This window comes from Coenobita brevimanus, chromosome 73 (genome assembly GCF_032717465.1).
Source record: "Coenobita brevimanus isolate Jiangsu-jjx chromosome 73, ASM3271746v2, whole genome shotgun sequence".
Lineage (NCBI taxonomy): Eukaryota > Metazoa > Arthropoda > Malacostraca > Decapoda > Coenobitidae > Coenobita > Coenobita brevimanus.
In genome coordinates, this window is record NC_137026.1 from 20,120,455 (window position 1) to 20,141,098 (window position 20,644).

The window sequence follows — 20,644 nt, forward strand, 5'->3', positions numbered from 1 at the left end:
GCGGGCTAGTGGCCTTTGGTTCCTTCTTCCTCGCATTAAAAAAAATATATATATACAATCTCTACCAGACAGCCTAAGCTACTTGGTATAGATACACATTGGCTGTATCGTCCCAACTTCTGTCGGGATAGGCAGGTCCTGCAGTGGACACTCAAACGGCTGCTGCTGATATTTATATTTGAACATGAGGAACTAAGAAAAGAGACAGACTGGCTACAAAAATGTGCCCTAGAACACGAAATAAACCAATGCTAGAACCTAATAAACAAATCTCCATCCTGCACTAAGACCTAAAGAAACAAATAGCTAAATCAATTAAACATTCGCAAAAGACTGACACAAATGCAAAAAAATATCCCGTCCAACAGAACTCCATCGACCGCAAATGTGTAATGCTTCGCTACATTACACATCTGCACTCACCACCTGCTGACTGTCAGGTGAGGCATATGAATTAATGTAGAGGGCATCAATATATCAAACTGAACCAGATGAGCCAGGAACTATTCAATGTACGTCAACTGTCGAACCTACTTAAGAAAACTTATAACAACAGATACAAAACACTAACATATGTAAAAAGAGTGAAATATACCAGTATAGTCAGTTTTGTGAGTGCGTGACGAGTGAGCGAGTGCAATGTTATCACAGATTCCCTCTGAATACAAATTATAGGCGGAATCTCCAATATTCCATTGCTAGAGCTGATGCCAAAAAAACAGTGTTATGACGGAAAATCTTTTTAAATTGATTTTGCAAACCAGGCGTTCACCGATTAGAGTCGAACACTCCCTTAGAAAACAGAAGATTCCAAGGGATTCCTATCCCATTATCGCTGAGTTTCTAGTTGATTAAAAAAAAAAAATTATTGAATAACTGTATCACAGGTAGAAAGAATTTCAATTCTACTTCTCGTAGGAGTAAAGTTATTAGCTTCTGCTTAACGTGACAGTTGGGCTGGGCCGGATCGCATATTCCCGATGTCTATTGCTATTCGACCTTTTTGCGAGACGTTTAAGCCATGGGTGATGCTCGGGTCATAGTTCACAAGCTCACCACATGATTCTCTTGTAACTGTTCTCAGTGTATTTCCCAGCAAAAAGTACTTACAGAAACTCTAACTAACCTATCCTACCTTAACCTAACCTAACCTAAATCAGGTCGGATCGAATAGCATCAAACTTCCAGGATATGAGACCAGGTTGGGCTGGGCTGCTCATTTCCAAACTTAACTGAGAGTAAACTTCGCACACTTGCTCGTAATCACCCAACAGAACACTGACTGCAAATGCCCAATACTTCTCTGTACTAGACACTTGCACTCATCAACTGATGGCCGTCAGGCGAGGCATGTGGCTTAATATACGGGACATCAATATAAGAAACAAATGTCAGAAAGCAGGAACTAATGCAATTACGTCAACTCTCAATCCTAAATAAATTATACATTATAGGCACATTAACTGTCGATATAAACTATATTCAGCATAATAAAACGTCAGACCACTCTGATCAGTCTGGTCTCCCACAAGAAAGCCATCAACTTATCAGCCATAACAATATCCACATCACCCAAGACAGTGAAAAGGGTGAAGAGGACGTTCGCTGCTCCGCAGTAATTTATAAGCGAAACACGTTCATGAATACAACGCCGACAGCGCAGGATATGACCTATAGTTAACACTGCACTGCGGAGGTATCATTGTAGAGGAAATTGCTTCTTAATATATGGTAACACTTGAGTTAAAATTGTATTATTCATCCAAAACCCTCTCTTCCAGGAGATTGGGATGGTTGGGAAAATTCTAGTCGCCAAGGAGTGGCTTGCAATTTAATCTACTGAGTCTGGTCCATTGAGCTAGCAACAGAAGATTTACTGACTTCTTTCCAAGGGAGAGAATCGACCATAGATCACAACGAACGTCCTGGGTTTCCTCAAGCTCTACAGCCAACTTTGCAACAACTGTAACTCAGCCTGCTCATTACCGTAATTACGACAATGACCAGGCATCCAAATCAGTGTGAAGGACTTATTACACGAATGCAGTTTATTATTGATGCGGCCTTGGATCTCATTAGAATCAGTAATGCAAGACGCAATTTCCTGAAGGGCTGACTTAGAGTCCAAAAATATGACAAATGAGTCATGTCAAGAATTCAGAGCATAGCTTACGGCTTTGTCAATAGCATAAAGTTCAGAGGTAAACAGAGATGCATGAGTCAACAACCAAAACCTTAGGGCATATTCAGTCGACCACACACTAGCACCCACACATTCACTAGACTTGGAGTAATCGATGTAAAATTGCTGGGACCCCAAATCATACACGATGGTGTTATAAAACATGTGGTGGACCTCCACATCTGACACCTTGGTCTTCGGTGCTGTTAGCCATGAAACATTAACAACAAAACTGGGCAGCTTCCAAGGTGCAATATATTTAAGCACCCAACTTGTCGCAGTCACTGAGGTCCACACCAAATCCCTGGGTCAGGAACTGGAGACAAACAGGCAAGTGGCCGATGAGCTCCCCGCATAAGACAGTGTTGACACAGGGGTGCACCAACCACCTTGCCGATATCACTTTTTTCCAGCAGTTCAGATGTATATGATAAAATCAGATGGTCTCAGCAAATACAGATGGAAGGTACATTCGTCTCCACTTCCATGGGAGCCACACGCTCCATTACACATACACAAACATTTATTCTGCAACACATCCATCTTCATCAATATGGCATCAGATGCCCACCCATACACCTGCAAACCATAGTGAAGCACAGATCTAATAGGGGATTTAAGATTTCCAGCCAGATCCCCAACGAGTACCCTTAAGTAATTAAGGACAGGAAGCGGAAAATGACCATAGCTACGAACGGCATCTTTATTTCTGACGTTTTAACATTTCAAATGTCATCATTGGTGATCCAAAATGAATAGAGTAAAACAGTAAGGCTAAGTGTCAACAGGTAGATGGATAGGTAAGTAGGTATCTAGGTAGATAGGTGTCACCAGCGTTAATAATGTGGATAATGTAGAGAATCACTGCCACCAGTGTCGGGTATCACAGAGTATCGTAGATTACTGCTGCTGCCAAATGTAGATAATAGTCATAGCTTATGAGGTTGGGATCATATGTGTAGACTGGCAAGGTACCTAGTCACCAGTATGGGCTGCTAACAATGTAAAGAGTCGTGAGGCATTGGATAGCGTGGAGATTGTGTGTTTGTGGGATTTATCCCACAGATCTTTCTCTGTCTCACTCCCCCCTCTGTCTGTCTTGTATCTTAAGTGAAGGTGAGGTAGAGACACTCTGGGGTTAAGGGGTTTTATTGTGACACAGTTTATTGTTCACTGTCTACCCCTACACTTGTGTGATGGACAGAGTGACATGACCTACTCATTGTCAGGGTGATAGCTAATCTCTTAATGGCTGCCTATCTCCTACCCTCCCCAATCTCCTACTGACTCCTGCAATTGATTTTTGGGTATTATTACTGCCTGGCTTCCAGCTGGCTGATGTGTGTGTTTATGTGTGTGTGTATAGTGTCTAGCACACTTCCATCACGTGGCTAACTGGCTTCTGTGAGTTACATCCTGTGTTTGACATACAGCATGTGTTTGACATTCTTGGTAGTTTGGACAAGGGGATGTTTTGTGTCTCTCTTCCTGATACCAGACATATCCATTTGCTTCTTACATATTGTGCTAGTGTTACATACTGCGTTATTATTATATTAATGCCTATATATCGCTCAGTCACACGAAATTGTCGCACCTATGACCTATCTTTGTATTACAATCTACACACTGTACACGAATGTTAAAAGGCAGTTTATCTAATTGTTAAACAGTTGAGTTAAATACTAATGTAAATACATGGTATTTATCAAAATATTGTAAAGTTGAAGATAGTAACATAACTGTACAATATGATATATATATATATATATATATATATATATATATATATATATATATATATATATATATATATATATATATATATATATATACTGCATATATGAAATACCAGCACCAAGGGGAGACCACAGCAAGGTGCGGAAAGGGCCCGAGCGAGATGGGCCTTGCCCAGGTCCAAGAGGGATGAGAACACATCATCGCCTGCACCAGCCGTACCCTCAACCAGGCAGAGAAAAACTACGCCGCCACCAAACGAGAATGCTTAGGCATCGTCTGGGCCTTGGACCACTTCCGAGCCTATCTGTTGGGCACCCATGTCACTATAATAACAGACCACCAGTCTTTGCAATGGCTGTGCCAATACCTTCTTTCCTTCTTTCTTGCATAAAATAATAATAATAATAATAATAATAATAATAATAATAATAATCAGGTGGAAAGAAACTCTCGAAGAATTCAACTTCGATATAGCATGCCAGCCCTGCAAATTACATACAAACACTGACGCCTTACACCAGATGCCATCAACACCATCAGTGCGCAGCAATGACAAAACAAAGATTACCCTGACTGGATACCACCCCAACTATTCTCTAAGCTTCACTGACAGGGCGACCATTTGTTCACCCATACTGGGCACATAGTGCTTGACCCAGACACCGTCCTTGACACAATGATCCACTTACACTAGGACAACGGCATACATCTCGGGACCAAAAATCTACTGCAGGTATTTAACGACATGTACTGGACACCCGGCCCCTCCAACTTGGCCAAACAAGTTATTCAGGCCTGCCGGTCTTGTGCACTAGGCAAGGATGTCACACGGATGTCTGGCCCTTCAGGGAACATCACTGCCCATAAGCTATTGTAGTACCCGGAAGTGATAATCAGTTGTATCTGGTTCATTTTACAATAAAAAGTCCGGTTTAATGAGAGAGTGTGGCCAGGGTATAGCTGTTTCCAGCTATACTGTAATTTATTAGTATTAAGTCTCTTTATAATATTGAAATATTGAGTGGATAGGAATATGTGCCTATGGTCACGTAATGCACGATAATGTACGCATGCACAAAGTGATGTAAGGCACAATGATTTTTTTTTTTTTCGATGCAAGTGTACTGAGAGAGGTTGTGGAGAGTGATTATTGTAATTAGGGAATGTCATTTTTTTACAGTAATCAATTGTAAGGGGAAAGGCATCACACTGAGTCTATCACGAGTCTATAGTAATGAAAATTTTAAATTGTTTGAGCATCCTCCTCCCTCCCCCCTTTCCACCACGCAAGACTGGCGTGTGACTCGCTCACCAACCGTGAAATGAGCCGGATGGTTGGTACTGTCGTCATCCTCTTCTCCCCCCCCCTTCCAAGGAATTCTGAAGTGTTGTGGGTGATCACACAAGTAATCCATTGGCTCATTGGAAGAGTGAGTCCTGAGTCCCGCTCACCATTTTTGTATTCTGTGAGATGAATAGTGAGCGGGTCCCAGTGAGCGAGTCAAGGTCCCAGTGAGTGAGTCAAGGTCCCAATGTGGAAGTCAAGGTCAAGAATATTAGAAGACCGGACCAGTGAACTATGAGCTCAGAGGGACGATTATGGAGAGCTACATTGGACTGGCCTTGGGACAAGGGAGCTAAGTTTTGTGGAGTTTCATATTAGGGCCATATGTTTGTTGAATAACGTGCCAACTGACTCAGAGTTATTCTGTAAGGTTAGTAGCTGGGAAGATTTCTACCTTTTTTATTTTTGGTATTCCTAATACACATTTCCTCTCACTCAAACTTTATTGTTTGTATAATCCTTGAGAACTGGCGGTATAGAGTTGACCTAGTAGCTGGTTGTAACCCACGAGCATTTTGGGAAATTGCAAAGGTCGGGCTTGGGTTGGCCGAGTTGGAGACTGACCCTTTCATTTTGGCATGCTACCACTTGTAACTTGGCCACTTGAATAGTAACAAATGCAACCGAAGAGGCCGCTATTGGGAGCGAGTCTCCATCAGTCTGAGTTCTCAACCATTCCAGCACACAGTGGTCATCACCATTAACTTGATTTTTGTCCCTTTTGACCACTCAACGTCTGGATCGCAGAGTGTACTCTTACACTGTGGCAACTTTTGTCTGTGGGCATAATCGGACCCTTACCACATAAAGCAGGCTACAAATACATCACTTATTCAAAATTCTTAATTGTCTGCCTGGCCAAAGAACACCACGCCGTTGCTGCGGCTGACATCCTCATCCACCACGTTTTCCCCTACTTCAGCATCCCCCAATCCCTTCACTCAGACAATGCCCCAGAGTTTACCAGCAAGATATGGAATGAGCTCACCATCATCTCTCGGGTACAAGCTCTCTCACTCCTCCCCATACTGGCGACAAGGTAATTGGATATGCGAGAGGAGTCATTGCACCCTCCTCAACCAGGTACAGGCCAGAATTGAAGAAACACAAAATGGGGACTGGCCAGCCCATGTAAAAACTGTGCAGTGGGGAATGAGCACCTGTCCCTGAGAAGACGGTGTTACCCCTCACGAACGAGTGTTCAGAGAAACCCCACTTCTACCGCTCCAACACCACCTACGGCCCCCCCCCCACGTCCCCCACGTCTGACCCCCTTCACCACCTCAGGAGCCGACTGCATCACCTACAACACCACCAAGACCTTCAACCTGACATCGCCCTTGCCAATCCCTACAAGCCTGGTGACTCAGTTATGGTGGCCCAATTACCAGTCCCTAACAATCACCCCGTTTCATAGGACCATATACAGTTATCAATGTTCCCAACCCCTACCAAGTAACCATCCAGTACCACAACACCCCGTGCACCTACCGCAATCGCCACGTGCCTCCCTTCTGCCCCCCACCCACCACCTCTCAAACACGCCGCACTCACTTCCCCACCCAGCACGCCGCACCACCACCCACCTCCCCCGACCACACGACTGACTCATACACATGCTACCTCACACCATCACACTCCTCACCCTCACTCACTCCTTCCACAATCACGTCCCCCACCATACCCTTCACCAACTCCACACCCTCCCCACAGACCCCCTATGCACCCCTGGAGCCCTCACTTCCCACCTCAACAACCACCACCGTACTGCCACCACCAGACACAAAGGCCCCGCCATCCAACCGGGGAACCCCCCACCCTCCCCCGGCCACCTCACCACATGACCGGTGCTCCATGCCACCTACACCTGCCCTGACCCCTGCCACCCCTAGGACCGGCTGCCTCACACCCATACACTCCTCACCTTCATCCACTCCTCATTCCACACCCATGTCCTACACCAGACCCCACACCAGCTCCCCATCCTCGGCCACCATCACACCACCACCACCTAGCACAAAAACTCCACCACCCAAATCAAGAACCCCCCACCCCCACCCGGCTGTCTCACCATATGGCCCAAGCTCCTCACCACCTACATCCATCCTCACTACCACCACTACCAGATCCGGCCGTCTCTCTCGCCCACCAGCAAGATACGCACCGACACCCTCACTGCCCACCCCCACCCCTCCCACCTCCAACACCACCCAGACCATCAACCTCCAGCTCCCCCACACCAAACACCTCCTGCATAACCCTCAAAGTACATCAGGTGAGATGGAAAATTCCAGTGGCCAGGCCCACCAGGGCGATTAAAGCATGTTCCCCGCGAACTCATAAAACTCAGGTCTCCTCATCGGTCTCCAGCATGCAGCCCAGAGTCACCAGCCAGTCACCACACTTTGTGCCTCCAGAAATGAAGATCAAACACATACTCTGGACGCCTGCCCAGGGGAACAAACAACTCTTCCGAGGGACACCACAACTTCTGTGTCTCCTGCAGAGACACCTCCGAGATAGTATACCAACCCCACCAGGAGCCAAACTGACCCATGCAGCACAGGACCTCACTCCTCTAACACCTCACGCCAACCAACCAGACTGCTACCTCCAACATCTATCACCTCCAGCCACGGGGACGTGACTTTTCCAGCCGCAACTCTGGTGAAACACCAAGGGGAGACCACAGGGACGCAGGGAAAGGGCCCGAGCAAGACGGGTATAAGTCCCCCGCCACCATGCGCCCCTCTTCCCCTCAATAGAGCCCGCGGGAGGTACACCACCATGCTGCACCACTCTACCCAGATCAGTACTTGCCAGGATTGGGGTGAGACTTGTGTAACCAAAGTCCCAAGTAGGACCGCAACGACACCCACCATGCTCGTTGGGGGAAGGATGTCCACCATGCTCCATTCACCTGCTGCTCCCTGTAGGACTGCAATGACGCCCTTCATGCTCATCAGGGAGGGAACGCCCACCATGCTTTCCTCACCTATAGTCCCAAGCAGGACCACGGCGACGCCCACCGTGCTCACCGGGAAGAGGAAGCCCACCATGCTCCTCTCACCTACAGTCCCAGGGCAAGGCAGAGCTGCGGTAGCGCCCACCGTGCCCGTCGGTGACAGAACGCCTACCGTGCTTCCTTCATCTGCAACCCCCACAGGGAGCAGGACCGCAGCAATGCCCACAGTGCTCGCCGGGGAGAGGATGCTCACCGTGCTTCTCTCACCTGCAGTCCCAGGGTCTAGTGGAACCACGACAGCGCCCACCGTGCCCGCTGGAGAGGGAACGCCCACCATCCTTCCCATTTTTTTTTAAATGCAAGGAAGAAGGAACCAAAGGCTGCAAGCCTGCAATAACTGTTCCTTCCAAGAGAAAAAGAAAATACAAGAGAGAGCCAAATTCAAGATCCAATCATTTCAAGATGCCCAGACACACTGAGTTTGAAAGATTGGAGATCATAGGAAGCAGGAAATACAGACAGAGGGAGACAATTCCAGAGCTGACCTGTTGCATAAATGAAGGACTGGGAGTAACAGTTAACTCTTGCATTAGAGAGTTGGACAGAAAAGGGAGGAGAGTTTGTTGGTAGACAGGTGGTATGCACTCTTTGTAGAGGTGAAGGGATGCAGACAGCTCAGAGAAGCAGTGACCATTGAAGCGGCAATAGAGAAGAGATAAAAATGCAACAGTGCAGTGAAAAGAGAGGTTGAAAGGAGCCAGTAAGAGGAGGAGAGTTGATGAGATGAAAAGACTTTGACTCCACCCTATTGAGAAGAGCTGTATGTGGGGAACTTCCCCACACATAAGAGTTGTACTCCACACAGAGGGAGATAAAACCCGTGTACGGTATATAGTCAACAATTGTGCAGAGGTAAAGAAGGAACGAAGTCAGCTTAGCACACCTAATCTCTTGGAAGCAGATTTTACAAGAGATGCAATATGATCTTTCCAAGATAAGTCCCAACTAAATGAAATTCTAAGCATGTTCAAGGATGATGCAGGATTAAGCTGAATATTATTAAACATTAGTGGGTATACCTGTGAATGATTTTGTCGGGTTGATAGGTGTAAGAACTGAGTCTTTGATGCATTAAAAACAACCAGATTATTTTTACCCCAGTCAAAGATACTAGCCAAGTCAGACACTAGGTGTGCCATAGCCTCATCCCTTGTTTGTTGAAGTAACTGCTGTGATGGATGTTGCGGGAACCAAATGGAAAGGTGAAGGGTGGAGTCATCAGCATATGAGTGGATAGGGTTAGATGTACAGCTTAGAAGGTCATTGATGAATAAAAGGAAGAGAGTTGGTGATAGGACAGAGCCCTGAGGAACACCACTGTTGATAGAACTAGAAGAACGATGGCCGTCTACAACAGCAGCTATAGAACGACCAGAAAGGAAGCTAGAGATGAAGGCACAGATAGAAGGACAGTTTGGAAATTAAAGATTTATGCCAGACTCGATCGAAAGCTTTTGAGATGTCAAGTGCAATGGCAAAGCTTTTGCCAAAGTCCCGAAAGGAGGATGACCAGGAGTCTGAAAGGTAGGTCAGAAGATCGCCGGTGGAGCGTCCCTGACGGAACCCATACTGACGATCAGAAAGAAGGTTGTGATAGAAAAGATGCTTTAAAATTTTTCTATTAAGAATTGACTTGAAAACTTTTGAGATACAGGATGTTAAAGCAATTGGACGATAGTTAGAGGGTTGGGAATGGTCACCCTTCTTTGGGACTGGCTGAATGAGAGCAAACTTCAAGCATGAAGGAAAAGTACAAGTTGATAGACAAAGGCGAAAGAGTTTGCCTAGGTAGGGTGTAAGCACAGAAGTACAGTTCTTGAGAACAACAGGAGGGACTCCATCAGGCACATATGCCTTGTTAGTATTGAGGCCTGTGATGGCAGAAAATACATCAGCTGAAGAAATTTTAATGTCAGCCATGAGGAAGTCAGAAGGGGGAAGTGATGGAGGAACAGCACTGGAATTGTCTAAGGTGGAATTGGAGGAGAAAGTCTGAGCAAAGAGATCTGCTTTATCAGTAGAAGAAATAGCTACAAAACCATCAGAGTAGAAAAGAGGAGGGAAGGATGATGCTTGTCTGTTACCCCTGCGACACCCATCGAGGGCAAAGCCCCTTGCTCACCTCACTCCTTCAGAGGCTGAGCAGGACACCGCTCTCACTCTCCTCACACCCCAAGGGGCGGAGCTAGCTCCCTAGTGGAGTTGTTCCTGGAGAGGGTCTGGAGTGGCCCGATAGTGAGACTGGGGATACACTCACTGTAGCCAGTGCTCCCACGTCACCAGTTGCTGCCAGACTCCTAGAGGAAGAGACATCACAGGCAGCCCCTGATGGCCTCTCGACAAAGGTGAGGCCGCAGTCCCCAGTCACCAAGGGATACCCCCAGACTCCCAGCCGAGACCTTCCCAGACCAGCTGGCAAGCTGTACTCCATCAATGATAGGCACAAGGCAGCGCACCTACTCACCCTGTTTGGCCCCAGTCCCAAGGGGCCGACACACTCACCGAGGCCCCTCCAGGGAAAGGCCTCCCTCTACGTTGCCTCGCAACTCACACCTGATGATCCGGCCTACGACATTGGTCCCGCGCCCCTTCAGAGAGCACCCACCTGACGGGACCCCTCCCACATCTGGGCGACACCTGCATCTACCCTGTTATCTTTAGTCACAACTCTTGTCCTTGTATCCATCATAGTGTTTATAATCTGTCACATTGTATTGTGCCCAGCTACAGTATGTCTCTATGGTACTATCTGAATAAGACTTGTTAGCCTGTGTTTTTGAGCCCTGTTTCTCTGGTTGCTTGCTCTGGACCCGGTCTTGAAAAGAACCCAAATCGGTTCCTCGTGCTCAGCGAGCAAAGTTGAGCTCTGGGTACGTAGCATAACAATATATATATATATATATATATTGTTACATAGCCTATGATTTCATCATCCTTTGTGTAATTTTAACGCACAGTATGCTGCATGTTTGATCACGAGCGTGTTCTGCCTCAGTCCCCCCCTTCTACCGTTATAGTAGAGTAAGTCGTTCTCTCTGTTATACTTTGCGGGATTTTCAGCTCTCTGTCCCCATGGCTTCATTTGCGCGTCCCTCTTACAAGTTGTATCAAGCTCTGCCAGCCCCTATATAATGAGCTCAGTCTCTGCATCATTGCCACTTAGATCTGCTCCTCATTTTGTTCACATCTCTGTCCTCCCCTGTACAGATATTATTATTGTGAGTGCTCAAGAAATCTCCAACCATCTAGCAGCTGTGTGTAATTTGAGTATAACTGTTGTTGCATTTTTTCTTGTACTGTATAGCATAAGTTTAATTTGTAGGCCTAGTGAAGTTTTTGTAATTTATGTAGGGTTCTTTGTCAGTCATTTTTTATAATAGTTTGTATCTGTAATTATTTATCTGGCATTCACTGAGTATTATCTGGTATCTTATTTTATCAGGGCTGACTTAGATAAATTTACTCTTGCTAATTTCGTGTTAATAGAGGCTATTGCAGTTAACCATATATTTAACCTGTTTTTGCCATTACATTATCCTTATGAGTCCTGAATGTTTTGTTGTTAGTTTGTGCATTAAACTTTAACTTGTAATTTTACCTAACTCTTTTGTTTTGAACCTGGAACTTTACAGGACAGTAGTGACTCTTCGTATTCTCACTTAAAGTGTACATTATCTTTCTCTGTTCCGTAACATAAATTTGGCGACCTCTCATCAGGATATTCAGGATATTATCATAAGGATATTCTTTGATATTTTGTGACTGTGATATATTCATGATGGCTACTATTTCTACACTTGATGAAGCCAAAGATTTTTTGTCAAATGTGCAAACAGTGTGTGATATAGAAAACAGAACAAAGAATGAACTTAAGCTTGTTGCTCAACAATTGGGAATTGCAGTTCACTCTCATCATTCTAAAGATCAAATTGTTGGCATGATTAATAAGAGCTTGTTTAATGTAACTCCTCCAAATGAGCAAACGCAGATTGAATTAGCTAAGTTACAGCTAGCCCTGCAGGAGGCTCGTGCTAAGGAGGCGGAGTCTCGTGTTAAGGAGGCTGAATTTCAAGCACGTGCTAAGGAGGCTGAGTCTCAGGCTAAGGAGGCGGAATCTCAGGTTCGGATTCAGGAGGCACAGATACAGGCTCAGGCACAAGTTGAACTTGCAAGGATTCAGGCAGACCATGAGTATCGCATGAAACAAGGTGGAACTGGATCATCTAGCTCTGATGATTTTGATGTGGCTAAAAATGTTAAACTTGTCCCTCCTTTTAATGAATCTGATTTAACAAAGTATTTTCAGTTGTTTGAGAGGGTAGCTACAGGTTTTAATTGGCCTAAAAAGTACTGGCCAGTACTCCTTCAAACTGTTCTCACCGGTAAAGCTCAAGTAACTTATGCATCTTTGCCTCAGGATCAATCTGATAATTATGATGTAGTTAAGAGCTTGATTCTTAAGGCCTATGAGCTTGTTCCTGAAGCCTATAGAGTAAAATTTAGGAGAACTTACAAGCAAGATAAGCAATCCCATGTTGAGTATGCAAAAATCAAAGAAGATTTGTTAGAACAGTGGTTAAATTCTAAGAATGTGGATTCTGATTTTGGTAAATTTAAGCAGATGATTTTGCTGGAGGATTTCAAAAGGTGTATTAGTAAAGATGTAAGCCTATATCTTGATGAGAAAAGAATAGATAATTTGTCTGATGCTGCAGTTTTAGCTGATGAGTATGTTCTCACTCACAAGAGATATTCTAGAGAAAAAGGGAAAGCTGAGAGTAAGTACGTTGCCTCTACTCAGAGTACAGGTAACAGGAAAGAGAATAAAGATGATGTTTCTCAGGAAGTAAATACCAGCTTCACCTCTAGATTTCAGAAAAGTAAATGTACTTATTGTAGTAAGCTTGGTCATACTACGGAGAGATGTTTCAGGAGACAGCGTGATGTGAACAAAAAGGAGTCTTTAAATATTCAGTCAATTGGTCTAGTGTCCACTCTTGAGAGTTCCCAGAATTCTTTAACTGAGTTAAATGAATCTGCTTTGAGGGGTAACTTAAATTCTCATGATGGAGCTCCTCTTTTGAGCAGTAACGTGGGTGACACTCTCAAGAGTTCATGTGCTAATTTCCTGTCTGATGGTTTTGTCAGTCCTCTGGACAGTAATGACAGGAAATCAGTTAAAATATATCGTGATACAGGTGCTTGCCAATCCCTTATGCTGACCAGTGTTCTAGGCTCTAATGTTAATTCCTCTGATGAAACTGTAATCTTACAAGGTGTAGGGAATAATTACTTCTCTGTCCCTCTGTGCAGAGTGAATTTAGAGTCTGGTTTTGTTAATGGTTCCGTTATGGTTGGGTTGGTCGAGACACTCCCAATGTCAGGTGTAACTTTCTTACTTGGAAATGATATTGGTGGAAGTCAAGTGTGTCCAGCTCCTCAGTTGTCTAGTGAGCCAGTGGCTGTGTCCCAGGATTGTGATGTCCCTGATGTGTTTTCTGCATGTGCTGTCACTAGGGCTAAGTCTAAAGTTACTGGTGATTTAGAGGATAATGATGATGATGATGTTATCCTAGCTGACACTTTTCTTGCTAATTTGGACCACTCACCAGATGAGGCAGTACCCCGTAGTGTTGATAATTTGTCTCGTCAAGAGTTGGTTGAGTTGCAGGTTGCTGACCCTGAGTTGAAAGGTCTAGCTAACTCTGCTTACAGTGAAGAAGAGTCAGCCGGTGCTTCTACTTGTTATTATGTAAAGTCAGGAGAACTTATGAGGAAGTGGAGACCCCCAACAGCATCAGCCGACTGTGAATGGGAGGTTGTACATCAAGTTGTCATCCCTCGTGTTTGTAGGCAGGATATCATTAGAGTGGCTCATGATTCCAGTTTGGCAGGACACCTTGGAGTGAGGAAGACTGTGGCACGGATTTTGAAACACTTCTACTGGCCAGTTATCTTCAGGGATGTTTCCTGGTATTGTAAGTCTTGTCACACCTGTCAAGTTGTGGGGAAGTGTAATCAGACCGAAAAGGTTGCACCTCTAGTTCCCATTCCTCCTTTTGAGGCGCCATTCACCCGTGTGTTGGTGGATATTGTGGGCCCTCTTCCTAAGACTTCTTCAGGATTTTCTTATGTGTTGACCATGATTGATATGGCTACTCGTTATCCTGAAGCCATTCCACTTAGAAATATCTCAGCAAAGAACGTGGTTAAGGAAATGCTAGGGTTCTTCACAAAGTTTGGTCTGCCCAAGGAGGTACAGTCAGATCGGGGAAGTAATTTCATGTCAAACGTTTTCAAGCAGTCTCTGAAAGAGTTGGGCATCACCCAGATCACGTCTTCAGCTTACCATCCCCAGACCCAAGGAGCGTTGGAGAGATATCATCAAACACTCAAATCGATGCTCAAGAAATACTGTTTGGAACATCAGAAAGACTGGGATAAAGGTCTTCCATTTGTTGTATTTGCCGCAAGAGAATCTCCAAATGAATCACTGGGCTTCTCACCTTTTGAACTACTGTTTGGCCATGAAGTAAGAGGACCCCTTAAGTTACTCAAGGAATGCTGGCTGTCGGAGGAAGATGACGTCAACCTGCTGGAGTATGTGATGAAGTTCAAAGAACGGCTGTCCACTGCTTTACAGCTGGCGAGAGAGAATTTAGGAGCTGCTCAGGAGAAGATGAAGACTTGGTATGATAAGAAGTCCAGGTTACGCCACTTTCAGCCAGGAGATCAGGTTTTGATTCTGCTACCAGTTCATGGGCAACCTCTTCAAGCCAAGTTTAGTGGCCCTTATTTCGTGGAGAAGAAACTCAGTGATGTCAACTATGTCATCGCCACACCAGATCGTAGAAAGAGCAAGCAACTATGTCACATCAACATGCTAAAGTTATATCACAGGCGGGACGAAAATAATCCAGTCTGCACTGTAGCTGTTCAACCCGAGTCTACAAGTGAAGTTCTCCCATGCAGCATGAGCCTGAGTGATAGTTTGGGGAAGAATCCTGATATCATGAATGATCTCCAGACTAAGCTTTCTCATCTACCTCCCAAGGAAAGGCAGGAGTTTTCGGCATTACTGCAGGAGTACCCGCAAGTGTTCCGTGCCACTCCAGGAAGAACTACTGTGTTGATGCATGATGTCGAGGTTGGAGACGCAAAGCCAATTATACTGCCTCCTTACCATGTGAACCCAGTGAAAGTTCCTCTCATCGAGAAGGAGCTTGGCTACCTGTTGGACCACAAGATAATTGAGCCCTGTCAGAGCGAGTGGAGTTCTCCTGTCACTCTAGTCCCTAAGCCAGGTGGGTCACAGAGGCTTTGCATCGACTACAGACGTGTTAATCAGATAACTAAAACAGACACTTACCCTCTCCCTCGTGTGGAAGATTGCATAGACAAGATCGGAAAGGCTAGGTACATAAGTAAGTTTGATTTGTTAAAGGGATACTGGCAAGTACCTATGACTGAACGTGCTAGGGAGATCTCATGTTTTGTAACACTAGGAAAGGCTTTTGCATGTTCGGTAATGCCATATGGTATGAAGAATGCACCAGCCACATTTCAGAAGCTCATGAATGTTGTAACAGAGGGTTTGGCAGGGTGTGTTGTTTATATTGATGATGTATTAATCTTCAGTGACAACTGGAAAGATCATCTATGCCATGTCAGTAAATTTCTTGAGCGTTTAGTTCAGGCTAATCTTGTAGCTAATTTATCAAAGTGTGAGTTTGGTCAAGCTAAAGTTCAGTACCTTGGGTATGTAATTGGTGATGGACATGTTGCACCACCAGGAGCTAAGGTTCAGGTTATAAGTGATCTTCCCAGTCCTAAAAGTAGGAAAGAGCTACAAAGATTTTTTGGGAATGGTAGGTTATTACAGGAGATTTGTTCTTAACTTTTCTATTCTTGTATCACCACTTACAGACCTACTGAAAAAGGGAGTTAAATTTGTCTGGACCGATAACTGTGAATCCTCTTTCAACAAACTTAAAGCTATTCTATTAAGTCAGCCAGTGCTCGCTACTCCAAATTTTGCTAAGCCTTTTAAGATGGCTGTTGATGCAAGTGATACAGGAGCTGGGGCTGTTTTGCTGCAAGAGGATGATCAGGGTATTGAACATCCTGTATCTTATTACAGTAAGAAGTTCACTCCACCTCAAAAGAACTACTCCACTTTTGAGAAAGAGCTTTTGGCCTTGATTTTGGGTTTACAGCAGTTTTCATTTTATTTGTGTTCTGGTTTTGACCCTATAGTCATTTATACCGATCACAACCCACTGAAATTCCTTAGTAAGTTTAAAGATAAAAATCAGAGATTGACAAGATGGAGTCTACTTCTTCAGGAGTATTCATTAGACATACAACATGTCAAGGGGAAAGAGAATGTTATTGCAGATTGCTTATCTAGACTTTAGACAGATTGTTTTAGAGTAATAAGAAATTTCCTTTGTAAATTTCTTTTTCTTTGTGGGGAGGTGTTACATAGCCTATGATTTCATCATCCTTTGTGTAATTTTAACGCACAGTATGCTGCATGTTTGATCACGAGCGTGTTCTGCCTCAGTCCCCCCCTTCTACCGTTATAGTAAAGTCGTTCTCTCTGTTATACTTTGCGGGATTTTCAGCTCTCTGTCCCCATGGCTTCAGTTGCGCGTCCCTCTTACAAGTTGTATCAAGCTCTGCCAGCCCCTATATAATGAGCTCAGTCTCTGCATCATTGCCACTTAGATCTGCTCCTCATTTTGTTCACATCTCTGTCCTCCCCTGTACAGATATTATTATTGTGAGTGCTCAAGAAATCTCCAACCATCTAGCAGCTGTGTGTAATTTGAGTATAACTGTTGTTGCATTTTTTCTTGTACTGTATAGCATAAGTTTAATTTGTAGGCCTAGTGAAGTTTTTGTAATTTATGTAGGGTTCTTTGTCAGTCATTTTTGATAATAGTTTGTATCTGTAATTATTTATCTGGCATTCACTGAGTATTATCTGGTATCTTATTTTATCAGGGCTGACTTAGATAAATTTACTCTTGCTAATTTCGTGTTAATAGAGGCTATTGCAGTTAACCATATATTTAACCTGTTTTTGCCATTACATTATCCTTATGAGTCCTGAATGTTTTGTTGTTAGTTTGTGCATTAAACTTTAACTTGTAATTTTACCTAACTCTTTTGTTTTGAACCTGGAACTTTACGGGACAGTAGTGACTCTTCGTATTCTCACTTAAAGTGTACATTATCTTTCTCTGTTCCGTAACAATATGTATATATATATATATATATATATATATATATATATATATATATATATATATATATATATATATATATATACGCAATAGTATGACAAATATGCACTAGTCTTATCACGAATTGGCCTTCTTTGATGTATTTGCTACCTATTTACTCGTATCTGAGACAGTAAAATGGTTACATATTTTAAAATGGATACATGTATCCTGGCTTCATTCTGCTGTACAGTTTATATTCAAATTAATACTATACAACATGTAACCCCATATTTGTGTTATTTTATGTAAAATATATAAACTGTTACGTCCTCGTTCCCACACTGCCACAGGCTCCAACAGCAGTAGTACAGTACAGGAAGGACGTTGCCCAGTGAATTGTTCTTCCTATGGTCAGCCTTTAGGTGTGCAGTACACAAGATCAGCCGAGGCGAAAATAAACACTGGCTCCTTTCACTGTCTTTATTTTCCAAATAATTCCACTTAATGCTTTTCAACTTCACTGTTCTCACAAGCACTGGAGCTATACACACTTTATAGATTGCAGTTACACTTAATGTTTAACAACACTTCACAGTTAGTACACTTAATGCTTGCTAACACTTCACTTATTACACAAGTACTGAAAATAATCTTGGCTGACAGTAGTTACACTTAATACACTTCACTGTCTTCTCAAGTTCCACTGATATACAAACTTCAATAACCCGTCACTGTTTGCCACTGTTTTCACAAGTACCAAAAATATACAATCTTCACTGACACTGACACTGCACCAAAACCGACTGTACTTCACACAAACTGACCTGAAACCCGACTAAACTCCAAACTGACTGACTAACTAAGCTCTTCCCCATCCCTATATAAGCTTGCATTACTCTCGAAACTTCTACTTCTCCAACATTCTAGGACATAGTCTTGCATCAGCCCCTAGCAACAACAGTTACCAACTACGAGATCATCAAAACATTCTAGAGTTGTCTTACATTACATAACACTCTAAATCATTAACCATACGAACTGAAATTACATAATTTAACAAGCAATTACTTTAAATAAAACATTATAAAGAAAAAGAGCACACAACTAAATGAATGTTTAACTTACAAAATAACTACGCTCACAAACACCAGGCAAACTGGCAACTCTGACGACTCGTACCGAAACTTTCGGTACCAGAAACGTCTCGAAGGTATGAGACTACCTAACTGGCACATCCCCCTTCATAACAATACAATAATTACAATAGTTACACAGTTGGTCTCACATGTAATGCATAACTTTTGACTACTGTTTCCAAGTTTCCAATCCTAGCTTGCATTCTACGCACAGCCAATATTAATGTAGCAAATATGAATGAGAAAATTTTAAGGATGAGTGGAGCCGGGCAATAAATATAATATGGATTGAACATACTGTAATCCTGCTACATTCCTCCCAAGGTTGAATTGTTCTACTGATCAGTTGCATGGTTTCAAACTTAGATGAAGTTATCTTAATATGTGTACCGTACTCATATTTAAATTCATCTTAGGTAATGGTTGGAAAGACTTATGTGTGTGGTTTAGAACAGCATAGTGATTTCTAGTAGGTAAGGTGGACAATGAAGGGCTTAGTACTGAACAGTAATCCGGTGATATGTATAAACCAGATGCTGATGTATGGGATGGAGGTGTGTCTGAGCAAGTTACGAAAACTTATGTATTTTGAGTGAAATAGAAAAACTGTGAATGTCCAATGTGCTGATGATGGATGAGTTTATCTGGAGCAAATGTGAAGTTACAATGGTGATGGGTGTTGGGTGTTGTGATTCTTTATGACAGCCATTTCTGAAGGGACTATCTCAACTGTGAAACTAGAAGATTACGCAGGACAAAGGTGAAATGCATGCAACATTTGTGTTCAATTGTTGTTTCACTAGCGAAGGTGACAGTGTCCTGTTTACTGGAGACCATGATGACTGCTGTTTTGGTGTTAATGAGTTATCTTTTTTAGGTGGAAAAGTTATATTTGATAGACCGTGAAAATATCATCTGTTATGAATGGGACATGAACTACTATTGATGCTGGTGTGAGGGTTGCCTCTAAGTATGTATAATATAACACCAGATTCCTTTCCTAAACAAAGGCTTCAAACCATGCATATTTATGCCTTGACTGATTGTTTGACGTAGATTGTGAATGGGAAATAAATTAATGGTGATCCTATCATTACCAGCATTAATTTCATGAAGCTTGATAAAGAGCTTTAGTACTGTCTAACTGAAGTATTATTATGTCAATATGTTCCATGACTACTGAAAAGTGCTGGAAAAGTGTTGCATTCCCTTCCAGTATATTTACTTTCTCCACAGTTTCTTGAGTTGAGTCTTTCGTAGGTTTTTTACAATCGTAGCATTAAGGTGTTCTGGGTATCAGCTAGCTTATGTTGATATGAGTGATTTTGTGCAGTCTTGTTAAATTTGCTATTTATTTCTTCAAGATCATTTTCTGTAGGCAATCCAAAAATGTTACCTAGAATTGCTCCACCTAGATTGAACAAACCACGTTTGTCACGTGTATTTGTGATGTTTGTTTCCCTAATTGTGTCAGTCCAACGTGATGGGATGTCTTGTATCATGGTAGGCTGTTTTCCCTTGTGGTTGGCTAATGACCAAAATGTTACATATTTTTCTTATTTCATTTTATGGCTAGTGGCAGGCCAGACAAGACTGTATATATTCTTAAATATAAATGCTGTGTTTCAGTATCTTGGTAATGACCAGAAGTTTACGTATGTTATGCGAATCATGTTCGTTATTTTACATGATTTGCCTTAGTTTTTAAACTTTAAAATGCTATATGTTTGTTGTTTGTTTAATGATTGTTACGTACTTTTCGGGAAGCAGAAAAATTCAGTGTTTAATGTTAAGTTTTCCATGTTTTGTTACGGCATGTTGTACAGTACGTTTTGCGATCGTTTTATAACGCCCCAGTCGGAGTGACGGTCTTACAAAGTATCGGTGAGTTTTCAACCATGTAATGTTGCCAAGAGAAGTAGCATGGCCATCTGCTCTTAAATATATTGGACTACAATAGCCCAGCCTCAGCCGTTACACCTC

General features: G+C 43.1%; 1 protein-coding gene across 1 annotated transcript in view; it reads right to left on the reverse strand.

Annotated features, from left to right (window-relative positions):
* LOC145407499 (glycerol-3-phosphate acyltransferase 4-like) overlaps positions 1-20,644 on the reverse strand; it is a 35,494-nt gene that overhangs the window by 8,493 nt on the left and 6,357 nt on the right. The window lies entirely within an intron of this gene.